The 21689-nt window shown below is 36.5% G+C and overlaps 1 long non-coding RNA gene across 1 annotated transcript in view; it reads right to left on the bottom strand.

Moving 5' to 3' along the window:
- The window catches only part of LOC105740576, a 60852-nt gene extending 49605 nt beyond the window's left edge, over positions 1–11247 (bottom strand). Inside the window, exons 1-2 of the long non-coding RNA XR_001116623.1 lie at positions 11198–11247; positions 7671–7780 (exon numbers count right to left, since the gene is read on the bottom strand). This is a non-coding gene — a long non-coding RNA (uncharacterized LOC105740576). The remainder of the gene's footprint in view (positions 1–7670; positions 7781–11197) is intronic.
- Between the last annotated feature and the right edge of the window lie 10442 nt (positions 11248–21689).

The raw sequence follows: 21689 nt of genomic DNA, 5'->3' as shown, positions 1-21689 counted from the left end.
GCACTATCATACATGTGGTCTGTAGTTGACTGAAACGTCATGGCGTGGTGCATGACTATATATACACGTATGTATCATGGATACCAAAGCACCTAAAATTCAAAGCCATAAGGTAACCTTATCATTTTACTAACAGTTTTTGAACAGCAGAATGAGCAATCTTAATAACATGTTTTAAAATATTCTGAACAATCTGAAGTAGTCAGAGTCACTATAAAATAAAATGCGTCAGAGCAATAAAGGAAATTTAATGACAAAAAGGCTGCCTACTGATTTTCAAGCAACCCAGAATCCACTATTTGAAACATTAAGTATAATATCTGGGGCTCCTGGTACTGAAAAGCAGAGACTATCTTGCAGAATTTCATATCCCTGAAGTTCATGACACAGTAGGTACTTAATAAGTATTTGTTGAATGAATTAAGTGAGTCTAAAGATTCCACAGGCTAGGAATACTTGGGTCAGTTGGTACTGACTCCACTGCCATCAAAATCCTAGTGTTAATATCTGTTGTCTTAGATGAATCTACAGAGAAGGGAGCTCTTGGCAGCATTAAAAATGTGGAGCTAGTTTTTCAGAGCTGAGTCAGAAGGTAAGCAATGAGCTGGGAGGAAAGGGAAGAGGTAAGGAAAGATATTATCAATGAAATATATACATCATGTTTATGAGAACACATAGGCTAGCTTATAGCACAATCATTATCTGAGTAAAGGGGGTACTAGTTTATTCATTCTTATAGAGAACTACAGTGGTTCCCATCATACATCAGCATTGGTATGATTTGATAAATGTCTAAAGATGGATTTTTCTTACATATACATGGATACTGAGTAAGGTAAGACATACATAAATAAGAATCCGATACAAAATGCTACTCATAAATGATAAACTTCCAACAGTCTGACTTTAACCTTCAGTTAATAAAAGGACTTTTGTGTTTGAAATATACCTATTCAAAATATGCAATCTTGTTTATATGAATGGAACTGGCAATAGGGGAAACAATGACAAATCTGTGTCCACTGAAAATAGAATCCTCCATCCTCCCCAATCCGTCTTCTGTTCCCTTGGCTTCCAACAAAGAGGCTCTAGGAGAAGCAGCAGCATTAGGATGCCACTGGTAGTGGTGACTGCTGTGGGCTGCATCTTCACCCTAAGATGCATATCTGTCTAGTGGTGGAAATAAGGGTCTCTGTAGCCCAACCAGCCAGTTCTATGCTGCCACTCAGTCTCCAGTGTTCATTATCGAGGCCACATGAGGGCAAAACCTTCCATTCCTCTCCTCATTCCCCTCCCCCAGCTGAGCATGGAATAGACATTAAGTAAGGCCTCCTTCGCGGGGAGCATTTCCCCCACTCGAACATTCTCTCACAGGCCCCCTTTGTTCCCTGCCCTCCGCCCCATCTACATGCTGCAGCAGCAGTCGCCCAGATGTTCTCTATCAAAGCCTGAGCCATGCCAGCAAACTTTGGCACGCATGAAAGTGCACGGAGTACTGGCCCTCCAGAAATACCTTTTTCCCCTCTGATTTCTGCAAATATTTTTAAATGTTAATGGGTTCCACTCACCCACAACGTAGGGGGAGGTTGCAGAACAGGACTCTGTGTGTCCAGCAAATTGCAGCCTGAGGGTACTGGTTGGCGCCTAGGTTCTGTCCCACCCTCGGGGCATTGGCTGGGGTTCTCCAACCTTGAACTGTAGAGGCCAGTTTGCCAGCACATAGCTTTCTAGTGACAGAGGTTAGATAGGTCGTTGACAGGAAAGTTGCTTCAGGCTACAAAATAAATAAATAAATAAATAAATAAGACCTAAACTGTCTCAAAAGTTTCTGAAAGTAACAGAGATCCTTTAAGTACCACTGAAATAAGATTTTGAAATGTTTATTTTCTCCTCTTAACTCATCCTCTCTTCTCCTCCTCTTCTTTTCTCTTCTGTTTAAAAATATACAATTTTCCTGGTTTGGTACGTAGTCAAAAAATAATTTGACCTATGCTTTGGTACTTTGTACATCACATCCCTTTTAAAGCCCCTTAATAATAGAAAATGGTTCATTAACAAAAGCCTTGGTACAAATTTCAATAAAACGTAAATTAGAATATTTTAGATGGAGGTGGGAAAGTGGTATGTATTTGGAAAGAAAAGGAAAAGGGTGGATAACATGTTTTTCCAGGAGAGACTTATTCGTCTTACTTCCATTGTGACAGTTGTTTTAGGGCCTGGCTAGAAGCCATCTAAAAGATAATGTAAGGCCACCTGCTATGGGTTGTATGTTTCAGTGCCCCCCACCCACCCCCCCACCACCAAAACTCATATGTTGTAACCCTAGTCCTCAGTGTGACAGGATTTGCAGAGGGGGCCTTTGGGAGTAAGTCATGAGATTAGTGCCCTTATAAGAAGAGACAGGAGACAGGAGATTCTCTCTCTTTCTCTCTGCCATGTGAGTACACTAGGAGAAGACAGCCATCTGTAAACCAGGAAGAGGTCCCTTATTAAGATCCCAACCATACAGGCACCCTGATCTCAGTCTTCCAACCTTCAGAACTATGAGAATAAATGTTAGTTATTTAAGCCACCCAGGCTATAGCATTTTGTTTCAGTAGCCCGAAGAGAATAAGATACTCTCCTTCAAGAATTCTTTGTTTTTAATTCTGTCCTAATGGTCTCACTCTGGAAACAAATTGCTTAGGTGTTATTGACCTCTCAGGCCTCTGAAGGTTTCTCCATAGCTAAAGCTCCATCTGTTGCTTACAAAGTTATAATGCTTGAGGTAGATACCCCATATGTCTTGCCCCTGCCCATGAATTGAACTTTGTTCAAGAAGGATGGTCAGTAACTTTTTTGTGAAGTACAAGTGAACCCTCAAAACTCAATAATAAGAAAATATACAATTCAGCATAAAAATGGGCAAAAAGATTTGAATAGACATGTCACCAAAGAAATGATACAGATGGCAAATAAACACACGATAAGATGCTCAACATTAGATGCCATTAGGGAAATGCAAATTAAAATCACAATGAGATACAACTATACACCTATTAAATACCTAAATTTCTTTTTAATGATAACACCAAGTGCTAACAAAGATGTGGAGCAACTAGAACTCTCATATATTCCTGGTGGGAGTTCAAAACTACAGCAACAATAATCAAATTAGTGGTTGCCAGAGGCTGGGATTGGGGAAAAATGTTAATAGTTGTTTATATTCTGTGTGCTGGTAATACAGGTTTATGTTTTATTTCCTGTACTTCTGTTTATTTTTTAAAATTTCCTCCAAATAAATTTTTTTAAGAAAATGAAGAAATGTTTACATTGTGCTAGGTAATCTCCATTTGCCCTTCCAGATAAATTCACAATCTTTCTTCTTTCTGTTTTGTGCCCTGCGAGGCTGACTTCTATGAGCTATGTCAATCAGGCGCTTTGCCCTCTGACTTCCTGTTGGGTTAGTCTAGTGGGAGGCACCAGCAGGAGTAAGTGGGTAGGAAGAGAAAAAGGATGGGGTATTTATTCCTCTGGCTCCCTCCCTGGCAGGCCACAGGATGGCAGTGGTTGACTTTCTCTACAGAGGGCCACAGCTCCTGTCAAGGTACCTTCTACAACTACAACTTTAGCAAGCAACAGCCATCAAGTTCTTGGATTCTGGTTACCACTTCCTTTCGTCGTTCCTGTGGCCTTGGTGGTCATGTTTCCTAGCAGTTGCTATCATTCCTTGTTAATTTCCTTTAACATAGCTCACACCTTTGTAAATGGTCCCTTCATTACATTTTTCACAAATTATCCTATTTGAGTTTGTTTCTTTTTACGTTACATGTTAATACCTTGCTAACTCTAGGTGCTCCACAATTTTATCAAAAAGATCTTTCTTTTGGAATCTTTAACAAAAGCCCATCAGATTAAAAAGTAGAAATTAATTCCCAGACTAAAAGTATATGCCATCAAGTGTAGCACATAATTATCTGTCTACCCATCCATTTAAGCATTAGGTAGCCAGACAAAGCTGTTGCTACTTAACATACCTGGACTGCAGTATTTGACCATTCTGTTTGGCCATAGAATTATGCTAATCAATCAGTCTATATATATTTTTTTAATGGCAAAACATGCATTGTACTCTAAATATGTTGAGGGCGTTGCTTACTAAATTTCATAATATAACCTTTATTATCACTTATGGGAGAAACTTCTATGCTTCTTTTAAGTATTTTTAATATATATATATGTATACATATATATATATATGACACTGCATATTATTCCCCCCCTCTGTTTTAGTTCTGAAAAGATTCAGAGCAAAAATTATGATCCAGCTCTAGAAAATATATGAGACCTAGAAACATTGTGTACTACCCTCATTCTCTGCTATGTTTTCTTTTTCCTAGTCTTATTTTCCCTTAAATTACATTTCTTTATTTTCATATATATATAATATAGTTGCACACATATACATATATATTTACATGTGTGTATGTGTAGAGATATATATATATATATATATATATATATATATATATATATATTTGCGCCTGTCTATTTTTAAGGCACCTTAAAGTCTTTCTGGCCTAAGCAGCAATATAAAGAGTACAAATTTATAGTTTCTTGACAGATGATTTCTATTAACTAAAGGCAAGAGTATAGTTTAGCCACATTACTATTTAATCTCCATTTTGTCAATGTAATCTAAAGATTATCTGGCCCAGAACTATTCTAACCTTAAAATGTGGGCCCTTTACAAACCGTCTATCCCTCTGAATATGTCTCTTATCCACCTATGTTGAAAGAATCTTACATAATTTCAATTACTGTAAAGAACATTAAAATGTATGAAATGATTGGCTAACTATAGTAGTGACTAGGTTTCTTTAAAAAAATATATTTGAGGCATGAGAGTGTATTGACTGGCCAGGCGCCGTGGCTCACGCCTGTAATCCCAGCACTTTGGGAGGCCAAGGTGGGTGGATCACGAGGTCAGGAGATCGAGACCATCCTGGCTAACATAGTGAAACCCCATCTCTACGAAAAACACAAAAAAATTAGCTGGGCGTGGTGGCAGGCACCTGTAGTCCCAGCTACTCGGGAGGCTGAGGCAGAAGAATGGCGTGAACCCGGGAGGCAGCGGAGCTTGCAGTGAGCAGAGATCATGCCACTGCACTCCAGCCTGGGTGACAGAGCAAGACTCTGTCTCAAACAACAAAAAAAAAAGAGCATATTGACTAACAGCACAAACCCTTGAGTCAGGCTGTCTGGGTTAACCCAATTACTAGATGTGGAATTTAAGTTACTTAAATTCTTTGTTCCTCAGTTTCCTCATCTGAAAAATGGGACAGATAATAAGAAAGTTGTTGTGCAAATTCAATGAGATAATACAGAAGAGCAGAAACTGTCAAAATAAATATTATTTACAATTATTTTAATAAAATACTTTTCCTGGAAAACATCTTTCCCAGAACTATCATACAAATGATGATGATTTTCAAGGATCCAACTCAAACCTCATTCAGAGCAAAGCAATGGTAAAAATTCTTTATGAATAACAAGCAACATAAATAAAGTCACCACTTTAATTTTTTCTATTTCTATTCATTTTGTCAAGCCACTGATTCTACAGCTACTTAAGTTTATGACTAGGCATTTGTTCAAAATGCTCCATTTGATAAGGTGACTAAATCTTGTCAAAACTGTCTCAGGAGGTCTATGCCCAAAGTAATGGTGTTAGTCCATCTTACCCAGTTAAACATTTTTTCCTGTTAAACTCGGGCCTTTATAACTGATTGCTCCCATGTTGCATGTTTAACAAATATAAAGTCATTCCTCTTCAGTAGTCTCCTGGAGCTGGTTGATGCCATTGGCATCAGCTGGTAAGGGGTGATTTTACATATCTCTTCTTAACTCCACAATTCACGTTTACACTATGGAAACCAACAATCAAGTTTTTTGTTTTCTTTCTGGAGAGGCTTTTATTACACATTACCACCACATCACCGCCCCTAGTCTAAAAGAACCAGCCTTCACAAAGTCTTAGAGTTAGAATGCCCACAATATCTTTTATAATTGTAGCCTATATCAACAGCTAGTATTAGAGGTTATCCTGATTTGCATATATCAAAGAAATGTGATGTTTAAAAAAACAACAAAACAATTGGGTTTCTGTCTGGAATATTCATATTTGTGAATCTAGCTTTTTGTTCTGGTTTAAAATGTGAGCATAAATCTTTTCAGTTGCAACAGTAACTACTGTAATGATGCTGTTTGATGATTCCTTATATAAAATTAACTTGAAAATACTGATACATGATGTAAGTACCCTTAGAAATTCAGTCTAATTTATTCAAAGAAATTTAACTACAGAACATTTTATTTTGTTCTGGAAATTTTATAAAGGCATTCTGCCAAAAGCATTAAATATTTGATTTTACTTGTTAAGATTTGTGGGAACTCCTTTAAATTTATTATAAAAAATAACAGCTACAGCAACACATTTTCCCCTTTCATTAAGGTAGTGAAAAAAAGAACTTTAAGAGCTTTTCCATAAAAATGCTCTAAAATATTCCATTAAAATTAAAAGGCAACTGCCATATCACACGTGGTCAGATTTAACTATTCAAAGTTATTTTAGGTATATCAGCCCCCAAAGACCAAACTACCTGAGAGTCCAGCTGTGTTCAAAGTAGATACGGATCTACAGAACTCAACCTCTACAGAGGGATTGGGCTGGCACAAACAGTTGTTAGACCAGAGAAGAAAAGAAGAATTCTGAGTTCAATATTAGCATTCGACTCCCTGAAAAGCCTCACTTGATTATAGGATTATTCTTAAGGAAACAATCATCCCATGATGATCAGGGAGAAATCTATGATAGAGCAGGGAGCTTAGAACAAAAGCCTGATTCCAGTAGTACTAGCCATGTGATCCCATGCCAGCAATGGTGAATTGAGAATCTTAGTATCAAGTAATTTTCTAGGTTGTGGGAAATAATTGCATTTCAGTTGAAATCTTAAAACTCTCATAATTACAAAAAGTATCTTTAAAATACTACAACCATATGCATATTTGTTGTTAACTATTATACTCCTTCTGGTATGGTTCTCCTTGCCTAGTTTTGTTTTATAACAATATTTATGCATTTTAAATATGGTTTAAACATTAGTGGCCACAAAGATACATCGCTCCATGCATAAGTAACTTATTAATGTATTTCGTAGGGTGGTCCATTATACATATATTTAATTAGCTTTGGAATCAGATGTTAAAATTTGTTTTAATGTCCCAAATATCAACAAATAAAAGTACCCTACATTTTTCAAGAATTTATTATTGATTTTGAACTTAAATCTTAAACTTTTACCAGTATCCTTGTTAGGGTCACCCAGAACCCCAGCAAACTGACATAATGTACTTTCACCTGAGTACCAGATGCTGATGTCTTTGGAATCTTATTTTTTGGTATAAAAGAGAGTTATAAAAAAAAAAGGTAAGCTAATGAGCATAATTTTTTTAAAAATATGGACACAATAAGACAGTAAGAAAAAAAAAAAAGACTTGCCAATAAATGTTAACATTTTACTTTTTGAACCAGTGTTAGACACAGGATGTATGAGCAGGAATATTTTTGTTTTGTTTGCTTTGTTTGTTTACAGTCAAGTAAAAAGTACAAGGCTTGAAACTATACATACCTGGGGTATAATTCTGGCTCCTCCATTTACTTATTTGCTTGACCCTGAGAAAGTCACTCAGCTTCAAGTAACATCTGTTTCATCAGATTTTCATTCAGGTCCATCAAATACTGAAAAAACAAAAATAATAGACAAGACTTTCCTGACCTTATTCACATAAAAACACTGCCAATGATGAATAAAGGGCAATGGTAACATTGGATTAGGCCATTGCCTTTCCTTGGAATATCCCTGTTAAGAACCTCTCAACCTTTGCTTTAGAATGATTTCCTACCATTAAGTATGGCTATAATGTTAATCCTAAAAGTGACGAATTTCTTCAAATTCACACACACACCCTCACTACTTGTTTGCAGGCCAGTGGCCATTGGCTTTTCTTTCACCTAAACAAAAGAAGGAGCCATTTCCAGTCTACTCGCCTACTCATTTACTGTGAGCTCAACTCTGTTATTTGGAAAGCTGCCATACATTTATGAGAGCCTAAGGGATATTAGATGATTGTCATCTTTCTCTTGTTCCCTCACCCCCCCACCAAATGCCCTGGCAAGGTTGCCGCACCTGGACATGGAATTCCCTGCAGACTCCCTTGTTACCAGAATTGTGGAAAACTTGGACCGAGTTCAGAGAAGAGCTACTAAAATGGTTAAATGACTGAGGGGGCCAATTTATAAGGAACTCAGAAATGTTTGGTTAAGTGGTAATTACCCTAAAAAAGGTGTGGTGACTGGCATTAAGTTTAAATTCCAAGCCATACTTGGCAAGAGGCCTCCTTTCAGGCGGCCTCCACATTCAGAAATACTCCGAAGAAGGAGTAGAATCTTACTTTTGCTTAAGCCTCCAACCCCTGCACAGGCTGCTTGGGTGGTATTCACATGCCAAGTGTAGTAACCTCTATAAACAAGCACAGAAGGCAACACCACTAACGCAGAAAGTTCATTTCAGACGACTGAAGAATGCTTAAAGGAAAGTCTTCCCAGGAATCAGGAAGAATAAGCCTGGCTTGTGAAAAGCCAGTCCCTACATCCCAGTTAAGCACCTATCACACCCCACACAGCCAATATCTGCTTGATGGGTGGTATCATTTAATAAGAACTGCCGGCTGAGTCCAAAGTATACAGGTCTGTCTAAAATACACTGCTGGGAATATTGATTCCATTACCTGACAAGAGTTTCTACTTGACCAAAGAGGAAAACCTAAGAACAACAGCTATAATAGTCAAGAAAGCAGAGTGAGAAAATTTCTTATAACAGCATTTTCCAAAATGTCTTCTAGGTGATGTCAGTATGTGTTATACAAATTAAAAAAGAAAAGAACCTAAAAACTGGAATAAATGAAGTTAAACCTTGTGTGTTTATGATGTGTTTGTTTTTATTAACAGTAAAACCCCTCAGAGCCATTAATATCCCGAAGCCTATAGTGTGTCACTAAGAAGGGTAGAGTGTACACTATTTCCTAAATTCAGATTGGGCATGGAGTGCTTTATTCCAGAAGCATGGACCTTTGTATTCATTGTATTCACAGCCACTTCCATAATACCTTTTACAATGCTGCATTCAGTAAATGAGCAATGAAAATGAATGAGTCAACCTAGGCTAGAACACAGGTTTAAATCCCAATCTACTCCTCTTTCCACCACATTCATATTCTAGTTACGCTTTACTTACAATGAATCTTTTCACTCTATATAAATGAAATTAAATTTGTTAACCAGAAGCAGACTGACCTGAAGCTACTGAAGCTCAAGCTTGCGGGCCTCTCATTGGGCTTCCTAGTCCCAATAACTCAGTGTATATTTACAGTGTTGCATTTACTTTTTACTTAAGGAGGCCTCACAAAACTGTATAGCCTTCCTGTCCTGCACAACCTGCTGCTACCATATAAAATGAAAATGAGTTTTCACCAAATGTCTAAGTTGTCGCTGAGATGACTGAACTGAAATTATTGTTGATACTATGGATGAAAATATACTCTGAATTACTCGGGCTCATCTTTAAGAGATTTCATACTCCTGTGTAGCTGAAATGTAGAAATAAATCTGAGTTCACTCTTTCCATACTCTTCATAATTATATTAGCTTCAACCATCTCTTTTTTTTTTTTTTGAGAAGGAGTCTTGCTCTGCCGCCAAGGCTAGAATGCAGTGGCACAATCTCGGCTCACTGCAACCTCCACCTCCCAGTTCAAGTGATTCTCCTGCCTCAGCCTCCCAATTAGCTGTATAATAGTTAACAACAAATATGCATATGGTTGTACTATTTTAAAGATACTTTTTGTAATTATGAGAGTTTAAGATTTCAACTGAAATGCAATTATTTCCCACAACCTAGAAAATTACTTGATAGTAAGATTCTCAATTCACCATTGCTGGCATGGGATCACATGGCTAGTACTACTGGAATCGGGCTTTTGTTCTAAGCTCCTTGCTCTATCATAGATTTCTCTTTGATCATCACGGGATGATTGTTTCCTTAACAATAATCCTATAATCAAGCGAGGCTTTTCAGGGAGTCAAATGCTAATATTGAACTCAGAATTCTTCTTTTCTTCTCTGGTCTAATAACTGTTTGTGCCAGCCCGATCCCTCTGTAGAGGTTGAGTTCTGTAGATCCGTATCTACTTTGAACACAGCTGGACTCTCAGGTAGTTTGGTACTACAGGCATGCGCTACCATGCCCGGCTAATTTTAGTAGAGATGGGGTTTTGCCGTGTTGGCCAGGCTGGTATCGAACTCCTGACCTCAGTTGATTGCCTGCCTCGGCCTCCCAAACTGCTGGGATTGCAGTCATGAGCCACCGCACCTGGCCCATCTCACTTCTTACATGCCTCTTAAGATGTTTATCACTTCTACTATTCCGCTGTTTTCTTAAATTAACACCTTACCAAAATAGTCTTTCTTCCAATCTCCCCACCCTTCAATATTTTAAGACTATAAATAGTCACTATGAAAACATCACATTGTAAATATTACTACAGTTGGAATTCCTTCTGAAGACCACCAGAAGCTTCTGAATCATTTTTTTCTATGTAGTAGGGACTGACACTTATAAACCTGAATCTATAGTGCCGCAATTTGGTGTCCTACTTCAATTCTTTAAAAACTTCACTTATATTAGCCTTGTCTTTTGAAATTTCCTGTTGGCTGCCTGAGATAAAATAATTTCCAGCCTAATCTTCATCTTATCTCCTATCCATTTGACATTATGCCTTCAAAATAATACTTTGTTATTTAATCTATATGAAGAACACTTGATTCCAGAACATTAAATCAATAACATTAACAGACTGACCTTTGTAATTCATTTTTATCATGATTGATAAGCCAGTTTAAGCTTTCACTATAGCTACCCAAAGTTTTGCAGATTCCTTCTAGACTATTCATAATTTAACAAGATATTCTAACAACCACACACAAAAACATCACTTCCAACCTGTTTGTGTCTTAGAGCAAATCAGGGTTTAGCTCCCTCATTTTTTCACAGCAAAAATTACAAAATTAGAAAACTGAACACAAAGGCCAAAAGTTTTACCTGCCTCTCTTACCTTTCCATCATCTTACTGAGTTGGTGACTATGAAAATATGCTGAGCCCAAAATAGCAGTTGTGTACTGCCAGGTCAGCCTTAGTCATTTCCAAGCCAAAGGGGAATTGACAGATACTCCCTTTACAAGTCTAGTGTTTGTAAATATCAAATGAAATGACTTCATTCAGTCAATTATTTCTGGAGAAAGCTGGCAGAATAATGTGGTAATTAAACTGAGGACTGATGGAAACTATTAAACAGAAGGGCTATTTTGCCCAGCAGTTCTAGTTAATGCTTTTTATGTGTTTTTGTTTTTTAAAAATGCTTGAAATACTAGTTCACTTAAATGGAATTGCCTCTTCATTGAAATACATATTTAAAATGTTCCAGTGAAGACAGTATAAGTAAAAGACAGGAGAAACTCAATTTTCTCGTATCTTCTGAGTTGTCAGTATGATTTCCTTATTTTAGATGAAATCAAAATGCAACTGTATTCAAATGTAAGTAGAACATACCCATATCCTAAAGCCAGAACACAATATAGTCAAGACTCAATTGCCTGGGTGCTGGCAATTGAATCACTTCAATCTGAATATGCTGTCTACAGCATATGTTTGCCCAGTCTAGTCTAGTCTCCCTTAGGCTCCTCCAGCTGGCCACCAGCTTGATTCATCCATCCATCTACTCATTCATTCAACAATATTCAGCCACCATTTCCAGCACATGTTTTGCCCAGTCTAGTCTAGTCTCCCTTAGGCTCCTCCAGCTGGCCACCAGCTTGATTCATCCATCCATCCACTCATTCATTCAACAATATTCAGCCACCATCTCCAGCACTGTTTCTAGTTACCTGTAATGCAGCAGTAAAAAAAAAAAAAAAAAAAAAAAGGTACTTTCCCACGTATCTCTCCTGGCTACCTAATAGTTATGCACTCAGAGACAGACAAAAGTTCTAACAAAAAAGAACAAATTGGAATCCGAAAGCTAATGGAAAAGATCTCTGAATGCTTCCCAAAGGAAAACGCAAGCTGTTAAATTACTTGTAGCTCTTCATTTTTAAGTGATTTACATACAAATAACCACCATTTTCCCAGTCTTTGATGAATGACTACAAAGGTTTAAAAAAGGGAAACTTTTAAGCAGTTGGTAATAGTCTGAGAACGGATTAAGAGAAGTTGGCAAAAATTAAGAATAATTTAGGAAAACCAAGCCAGAAAATTCCAAGGTAGAGGGAAACTGGGAGAGTTAATAACTAAAAACAGCTTCTGCTACACTTCATGAATATTTCTCATTTTTCTTTGTTAGAATACATATTTCTATCATATATTTAATAGTATATGCTAGATAAATAAGCATACTGAATAAATAAGCATATTCTTTTGAAAATGCAAATATCACAGGGATGTGGAGTTAAGGACCATTAGTCATCCACATTCTGCTCATATGAGCTATATAAACATTTAATGAAATGTTTGCCACAGTTCTTAGCAAGCTTAGAAGTAATATGAAAGTAGATAGTAGTAGTTAAAATTGTAAATTCTGAAGTTATACTGCTCAAGTATTCAAGAGCTAATATTTGAATTCTAGCTCTATGACTACCAAGCTGTAAAAGCTTGGACAACTAACTTAATCTCTTGGTGCCTCAGTTTCCTCATCTACAAAATGGAATAATAGTTGAAACTTATTCTGGGACTTGCCCTTTTGACAAAAACAGAGTAAGTAACAGGGACTTAATTTATGTTTCCTTCTAAACCCAAAATAAACAAATAGAATAACAATAGTTTTCAAGACACAGGATATCAGGCAACCAAGGACAGTGATCTCTAACAGATGAGAAAAAAATGAGGCAAGACCTATGATTTCCCCAGCTGACTCCCTTGAGAGTCCTCAGGCCACAGCATGTGGCAGGGGAGGGACTGGACAAATCCTAGAGGACTCCCACTTGGGGAGGTGAAGCTCAGACTGCAAGAAGAACAAGGAAACTAGAATTTGTATGACGAGGTATCAGAAAGGAGTGAGCTACATAGAAGAAGAATCATGGAGACCAGTAGAAAGTCTCCCTCAAGGTGATCAGCACATATAAGTGAGGAAATACATGAGCCAGATGCTATGATTTGACTGTTTGTCCCTTCCAAAACACATGTTAAAATGTAATTGCCAACACAATGGTATTGGAAGGTACAGGCTTTAAGAGGTGATTACGTCACGAGGGTTCCATCTGCATGGGCAGGTTTAATGCCTTTATAAAAGGGCTTCCAGGAGTGGGTTCTCCCTTGCTTGGCCCTTCCACTCTTCTATCACATGAGGAACAGTGTTCCTCCCCTTCAAAGGACATCATGTTTAACAGCCATCTTGGAAGTGAACACCAGGCCATCACCAACACCAAACCTGTTGGCACTTTGACCTTATACTTCCCAGCCTCCAGAACTCTGAAATAAATTTCTATTATTTATAAATTACCCAGTCTGTAGTATTCTGATATGGCAGCACAAAATGGGATAAAACACCAGGGAAAGAACTATGCAAAAACACCAGACCAGGCATAGTGCCTGTTCCCATCAATCAGACTGGAAACCTTCACAATTCCCAGAGCATTTGGTAGAGTATTCAGAAGATTCTTGCATTAGTAGCAGGAAATAATTAGTCCTTGACTAATCATTGAATAATTAGTCCTTGACTAACCATTGCTCTGGTTATGTCACAAATTCCAAAATCAAGACTCAAAAAGATAAGCCTATTTTCAAGTAACTTAAGTGTATCTCAGAACAAAGCTCAAAAATATTTATAGGAAAACAAAAATAGCTAGCACCCAACAAGGTAAAACTGACAATGTCTTGAACCAAACAAAAGACTACCAGTCATGCAAAGAAGTAGGAAAATATAAATAATCAGTAAAAAGATTAATCAATTGAAACTTACCTAGAACTAATATAGTTATTAGAATCAGCAGACATGGACATTAATATTTGTCATTCCTGTATTCCATATGTTGAAAAGATACAAAAATACCTTAAATAATCAAAGATATAAAAACTATCTAAATTGAATATCTTGAGATGAAAACTACAATGTCTGTAATAAAAAACATGACGCAATTAATAAAAGATTAGACATTAGAGAAAAAATTATTAAAAATATTAGTGAACTTAAAGATGTAGCAATAGAAACTATACAAAATGAAGCAAAGAGAGAGAAAAAGATGTTAAAAATGAAATGACCATCAGTGAGCTACAGGAAAACTTCAAGTAGCTAACATGTAATGGAAGCCCCAAAAGAAGAGGAAAAACAAGGGAGAACAATAATATATTTAAGGAAATAATGGTCAGAAAACTTTCAAATTTGATGAAAACTGTAAACCCAGACATTCAAGTATCTCAAAGAACCCAAAGCACAAAAAGAAAGAAGAAAGAAAGAATGAAAGAAAGAATGAAAGAAAGAAGAAAAGAGAAAAAGAAGGAAAGAAAGACAGAGAAAAAAAGGAAAAGAGAAAGAGAAAGAAAAAGAAGAAAAAAAGAGAAAGCAAGCAAGCTACACACTATACCATGGTACATCATATTCAAATTGATCAAAAACAGTGATAAAGTAAAAATCTTGAAAGACAGAGAAAAAACTCCTATTATGTAAGAAGGAGCAAAGATGAGGATGATACAAATTTCTCATCAGAAACAATGCAAACTAGAAGAGTGGAAGGGTATAAAGTAATTTTTTAAAAAAAGTTAAACTAGAATTTTATATCTAGTGAAATGTCTTTCAAAAACTAAGGCAAAATAAAGACTTTTCCTACAGACAAAAGCTGAAAGAATTAATCAGCAGCAGACCTACACTGTAAGAAATACTAAAAAAAAATAAAAATAAAAAATAAAAGCCCATCAGTAGAAGGAAAATGATGCCTGGTGGAAATATGAATCTACACAAAGAAGTGAAGAACACAGTAAATTTTATCTACACGTGTAAATATATATTTTTATTTAAATCTGTTTAAAAGTTAACTTACTATTTTAGCCAAAATGATAACATTGCAGTGTGAATTTTAAGACACATGTATAAATGAAAGGTATGAAACAACAGCATAAAGGCCAGGAGAGAAAAAGTAGAGGTGTATATCTATAAGGTTCTTATAGTACATGTGGTATGATACTACCTGAAGATAGACTATGATAAGTTAAAAATACATACTAAACCCTAGAGCAATTACTAAAATAACAAAACAAAGAATACAAAGAATATAGCTAATAAGTTTATAAAGGAAATAGATAACAGTCATTAGAAAAAGGAAAGAGGAAAAAGATATACCGAGGCTAACATTTAGCAAAAGAAAGTTACAGTGGATATATTAATATCAGATAAAGTAGATTTCAGACCAAAATTAGGGGGAAGAAAAAGATCATTTCATCATGATAAATGAGTCAAAGAATCAAGAAGACATACAAACACAAACATTTATTCACCTGTTATTATTATAACAGAGTTTCAAGATACATGAAACAAAACTGAGATAACTGCAAAGATTAATGAACAAATCTACAGTTATAATAGGATATTTCTCATTTCTCAATAAATAATAGTACAAGGAGTCAGAAAATGAGTAAGGCTATAGAGGACTTAAAAACCTAATCTTGGGAGGCTGAGGCAGGCGGATTACCTGAGGTCGGGAGTTCAAGACCAGCCTGACCAACATGGAGAAACCCCATCTCTACTAAAAATACAAAAATTAGCTGGGCGTGGTGGTGCATGCCGGTAATCCCAGCTACTCAGGAGGCTGAGGCAGGAGAATCACTTGAACCTGGGAGGCAGAGGTTGCGGTGAGCTGAGATCATGCCATCGCACTTTAGCCTGGGCAACAAGAGCGAAACTCCAAAAAAAAAAAAAAAATTAAAGGGAAACTATATTATGAGACATTTAAGAAGTCTTAATAAATTTAAAAGGATTTAAATTATACAAATTAAATTTTGATGACATGGAACTAAAAATAGGAATCAATAAGAGAAAGGTCTCCAGAAAATCTCCAAAATATTTGGAAACCAAATAACAAAATCTCAAATAATCCATGAATCAAAAAATCAAGAGGAAATAAAAAGGAATTTTGAATTGAATGAAAATAAAAACACGGTATATCAAAATTCATGGGATGCTGCTACAGTGATACTTAGGGAAAATTTTATTGCATTAGCACTTATTTAGAAAGGAAGAAAAGTTTTAAATTAATGAACTCAGTTTCTACCCTAAGAAACTAGGAAAAGAAGAGCAAATGAAATCCAAAGAAAGCAGAAGAAATACAACAGTAAAGATTAGAACAGAAATCAACAAAATAGAAAACCAATAAACAATAGAACAGTTCAACAAAACCAAAAGCTTATTGGAGAAAAATTAATAAAACTGATAAACCTCTAATGACAGTAACAAAAAAAATTTTAAAGAGAGAAGACACAAATTACCAATATCAGTAGAGAAGCAAAATCACTACAAAGTCTACAGATATTAAAAGAATGATAAGTATATGAGAGGTCTCCATGCCACCCTCAGGTTTGATGATTTGCCAGAAAGACTCATAGAACTGAGAAAAGCAGTCGTACTCACAGTTACAGTTTATCACAATGAAAGGATTCAGATTAAAATCAGCAAAGGCAAAAGACACATAGGGAAGAGTCCAGGAGAAATCAGGTGTGAGCTTACAGCTGTCCTTTCCTAGTATATTTGTGTGGACAGCACTTAATTCTCCCAGCAATTATGTGTGACAATGCATACAAAGTATTGATTGCTAACCACGAAGCTCACTTTGACGTGTAGGATTCTTACTGGGGGTCAACCACATAGGCAGAGAGCACTCATATAACTGACTTTAGCTACCCAATCTCCAGTCCCTCCAGGCATCAAACTGATACAGCATGGCTCAGGAAGACAAACAAACAAAAACAGCCATTTACTGAATCACGTTGTTAGCATAAACTATCTGGTAAGGCCAAAAGCCCCATGTTTATAAAGATGATCTTATTAGGTGGGATATTCTAAAAGCTCGGAGCTTATGTCCTAGGAGCCAGTCAAAGGCTAGTCTTTTCTTGGGCAAGTGCAGGGTTTGAGCATCCCAAGCCCACTAAGTTAACTCTTTACTGTGCAATAAAAGAGTATTATAAACAACTTTATGCCAATACATTGAAAAACTTGGATAAAATGGACAAATATCTTGAGAGAAAAAACACCAAAGTCACTCAAGAAGATTATGTGAATAGCCCTGTATCTATTAAAGTTATTAAATTTGAAGTTAAAAACTTTCCCACAAAAGAAACTCCAAATGACTTCACTGGTAAATTCTATCAAGTATATAACGAATATCAGTAGCACACAGTTGGCCAAAAAATTTGAGAGACTATTTCTCAACTCATTGTGTCAGAATATTACCCTGATCCCAAATCAGACAAAGCCATTACAAAAAACAGAACTACAGACAGATATCCCTCATGAACATATGTAAAATTTCTAAATAAAATATATTAACAATTAAACCCAACATATAAAAAGGATAATATATCATGTCTAAATGGAGTTTATCCCGGAAATACAAGATTAGTGTAACATTGGCCACTCAATGCAATTGACTATATTAACAATATGAAAGAGAAAAATCATATGATCATCTCGACAGACTCAGAAAAAGCATGCATCAAAATCCACTATCCATTCTGGGAAAGGTTCTCAGAAAACTAGAAACAGAAAGGAATTTCATAAGCTGTTAAACGGCATTAATGAAAAACCTGAAGTTAACATCATTCTTAATGGTGAAAGGCTTTATGTTTTTCCCTTATGATCAGAATCAAGTCAGGGTATACAATCTCGCTTTTTCTATTCAACATTGTACTGGTGGGTCTAGCCAGTGCAATAAGGCAAAAAAGGAAATAAAAAGCAATTAGATTAGAAAAAAAAAAATGTGAAACTGTTTATTTGCAGACATGATTGTCTTTGTAGACAAACCAACGAAATCTACCAAAAAATGCTATTACAACTAATAAATGTGTTTATTGTGGTCAGAGGATACAAGATCAACAATGAGTCCATTTTATTTCTATATTGTCTTAGCTCATTTGGCTACTATAACAAAATACCTTAGACTAGATAATTTACAAACAACAGAAATTTATTGTTTGGTTCTAGAGGCTGGGGAGTCCAAGACCAAGGTGTTGGCAGATTTGGTGTCTGGTAACGGCTTGCTCTCTGCTTCATAGATGGAATCTTGTTGCTCCATATTCACATGGAAGAGGCAATCTGACTCCCTCAAGCTTCTTTTATAAGGACACTAATCCCATACATGAGGGCCCTAACCTCATGATCAAATTACCTCCTAAAGGCCCCACCTCTTAATACTGTCACATGAAAGATTAAGTTCCAGAATATGAATTTTGTGAGGTATACCAAAATTAAGACTGTAGCAGGTATAAATAACAAACTAATTAAAAATTGAAATTAAAAATAACACTACTTATAATAGCATCATATTTTAAAATAAATCTGACAGGTGTGCAAGACTTATTGTTTTGAGAGCCCAGAGCTAAACTGGGGTTGTAGTACCATAGCAACCCTGACCTTACAGGAAATGAAGGGGAACTAGATATGGGTGTTTACAGAGTGCCTTTCATGGGATACTTCTTTTACCTGGTAGACATCCTAGTTGTCTGACCCACAACCAGGGGGTCCCTCACAGGGGGATCTTGTTTATACTGGCAGACAGCCTTGTGTCTCTTGTCTGACCCACACCCACTCTATGCCTTTCTGACCACTGCTCTGGCACTGGGAGTCCAACCTGTGTTTCTCCAGGGCAAAACTTGGTCTCAGGTAGCCCCATGTTCTCCAGATGGAAGGCACAAATTCAATACACAACCACAATAGGAAATAAGTTCAAAGATTTTTACTTACAGATCCTGAGTAAGGAAGGCATAAGGGTTAGAAAGGCAGTCCTATATCCCCAAGTCGTAGGTAGAAATGAAGAGTCAGGCAAAGGAGCAGGGACAGGAAAGGAAGAGAGGCAACTGGCAGTATAAAAAAGGGAATTGGATGGGTCACTTTACATTTGAGGATAAATGCTGGTAAAGCAGGGAGCTCAGTCTGTAGACAGAAGAGATGAGAAATTTTAATTAGCGCTGTAAAAAGTTACAAAAAACATAGAAGTGGGCTGGTGCTACTTAGATAGGGTGGTCATAGAATGTCTATGTGAATATTTTAGGCCAAAGCGTAAAGAAGCAGGAAGAACCAGCCAGACAAGGGAAAGATAATAATTAAAGGACAGCATTTGGGAAAGCCCTGGGTAGGTAGTAGAGGGTAGTAGAAAAGAGAGTCTGGTATATTCCAAAACCCCAATGAATGCCAATTTGGCTGGATTACAGTGAGTGCAGAGTAAAGGGAAAGACAGCCTAATGATCACATAAGAGAGGCAGACAGGGGTGAGATCATGTAGGATCATGCAGCAACTGGGATTTTATTCAAAGTGTGCTGGGAAAGCATTTTACTGTTTTGACCAGGCTATAGACACAATTAGTCTTCATTTTTATACTCTAGTCGCTCTGATGGAGAATCAACTGGAGATATTGTCTAAATTGTCATAGATGGTCCCCTTCTATAAACACATAAAGATGCTAAATACTGTATAACATGTTCTTATTTATGTAAACAAAAAATATATATCACAGAGCCTAAAAGAAAGCAAAGAAGATGTCGAAAGGGGTGGCCTCTACCTAGATATAGGTCCTGGGGACTGGGATTCCTACACATAATTTGAAGACAAGATTGCTGAAATAAAGCTGAGTCTAGAAAAGACAGACCATGCGATCACAGAGGATTAGAAAAACTCCAGGCACAGTGTCTCATGCCTGTGATCCCAGCAAGTGGGAGGCCCAGTTGGGCAGACCGCTTAAGCTCAGGAGTTGGAGAGCAGCCTGCGCAACATGGCAAAACCTCGTCTCCACAAAAAAATATAAAAATTATCCACGCATGGTAGTGGGCACCTATAGCCCCATCTACTCCAGAGACAAAGAAATGGAAGGATCGCTTGAGTCTTGGAGACAGAGGTTGCAGTGAGCCAAGATCATGCCACTGCACTCCAGCCTAGGTGACAGGGTAAGACCCTGTCTTAAAAAAAAAAAAAAAAAAAACACAAAAACTTAAGACTGTTGCTTTGGAAAAGCAGTAAGGAGGCTTGCTATCTGTGAGTAATATTACTATTATTATGCTTTTTGTTTACATGAAAACATATAACATGTTTTTATTTACATAATCAAAAAATACATCATAGAACTTAAAAGAAAGCTAAAGAGATATAGAAAAGGGGATTCTATGTAAATATAGATCCTAAGGATTGGAATTCCTTCACATATTTGAAGACAAGATTATTGAAATAAAGTTGTGTATAATTTGTATACATATAAAGGCAATTAAAAAATACTGAGACCTGAGTCCTGTATCATATACGGGGGTGGGACCCAAGAACCAAATTTACAGTAGAAGCTGAAAAAATTACCTTAAATCTGGATTAAAACAACTGAAACTTTAGGACCAATGAAACCAATCTGTAGAGACACTTTCTTAACTCAGGGAAGAGAAGACTTCTGCAGAACAAAGAACTTTGAAGATAAATTTCCACTTAAATATTATATATCATTTGAAGAAACTAGCCACCATGAGGGAGAGCCAACAGAAGCAACAAACAGGAGATTTAGAACCTAGCAAACTGGAAATTATAACTTTATACAGACGGATTTTATTATCTTTTACTACATGTCACTTTTGCTTTGGTTCTCATTAAGGGCCAATGCAAAACCTTTTAAAATGTCCTAATTTACATCTCTATTAAGATTATGGATAATTTTTGAAATTCCCCCAGAGTGAACTAAAGAACATTTATGTATAAAATTCAACATGGGGCACACAAGGTGGTTTACTGTTATTAAATGAACTAGATGGTGGTTGCCTGCAAATAGGAAACTGAATTAACTACCAGATTGCCACTGATCCCCATCTACTACTTTGGAGCTAGATAATCTATAACTTGAATGTACTTAGTCTATATTCAGAAACTGGAGGTAACTGTCTCCTCCAGGCCTTTTGGATGGCATTTTAATATTATGAAAAATGAGTATACATTTTATGACGCATCTGCAGCATCCCCGAATTTCAGAAACCACTTTAAGTTCTAAAAGCTCGGATTTACATGGGAAATTCCAAACATCCTTCACTTTTTACCACTTACTAAATCTGAAGTACTCATTTCAACTTTTCTTGACATGTTTTATTTTGTACTTTACTCCTTTCTTTCATTTTGTTTAAAAATATCAACATACTAAAGCCAAAGTATTTTAAAATGTAAGCCAAGATGAGGTGTTTTGTTGTTCTTACTGCAAAAATAGTGAGAGAACCATGAAAAATAGTATAACTAGGTCTCTCTTGAATCACCCTTATCTATGTGTATTTTGACAACGCTTGCATCTTTTAACCTTTGAAACCATATTTTAAATGAG

This window comes from Nomascus leucogenys, chromosome 12 (genome assembly GCF_006542625.1).
Source record: "Nomascus leucogenys isolate Asia chromosome 12, Asia_NLE_v1, whole genome shotgun sequence".
Taxonomy (NCBI): Eukaryota; Metazoa; Chordata; class Mammalia; order Primates; family Hylobatidae; genus Nomascus; species Nomascus leucogenys.
The sequence above is the reverse complement of the archived record's forward strand: the minus strand, read 5'-3'. Positions and strand labels throughout refer to the sequence as shown.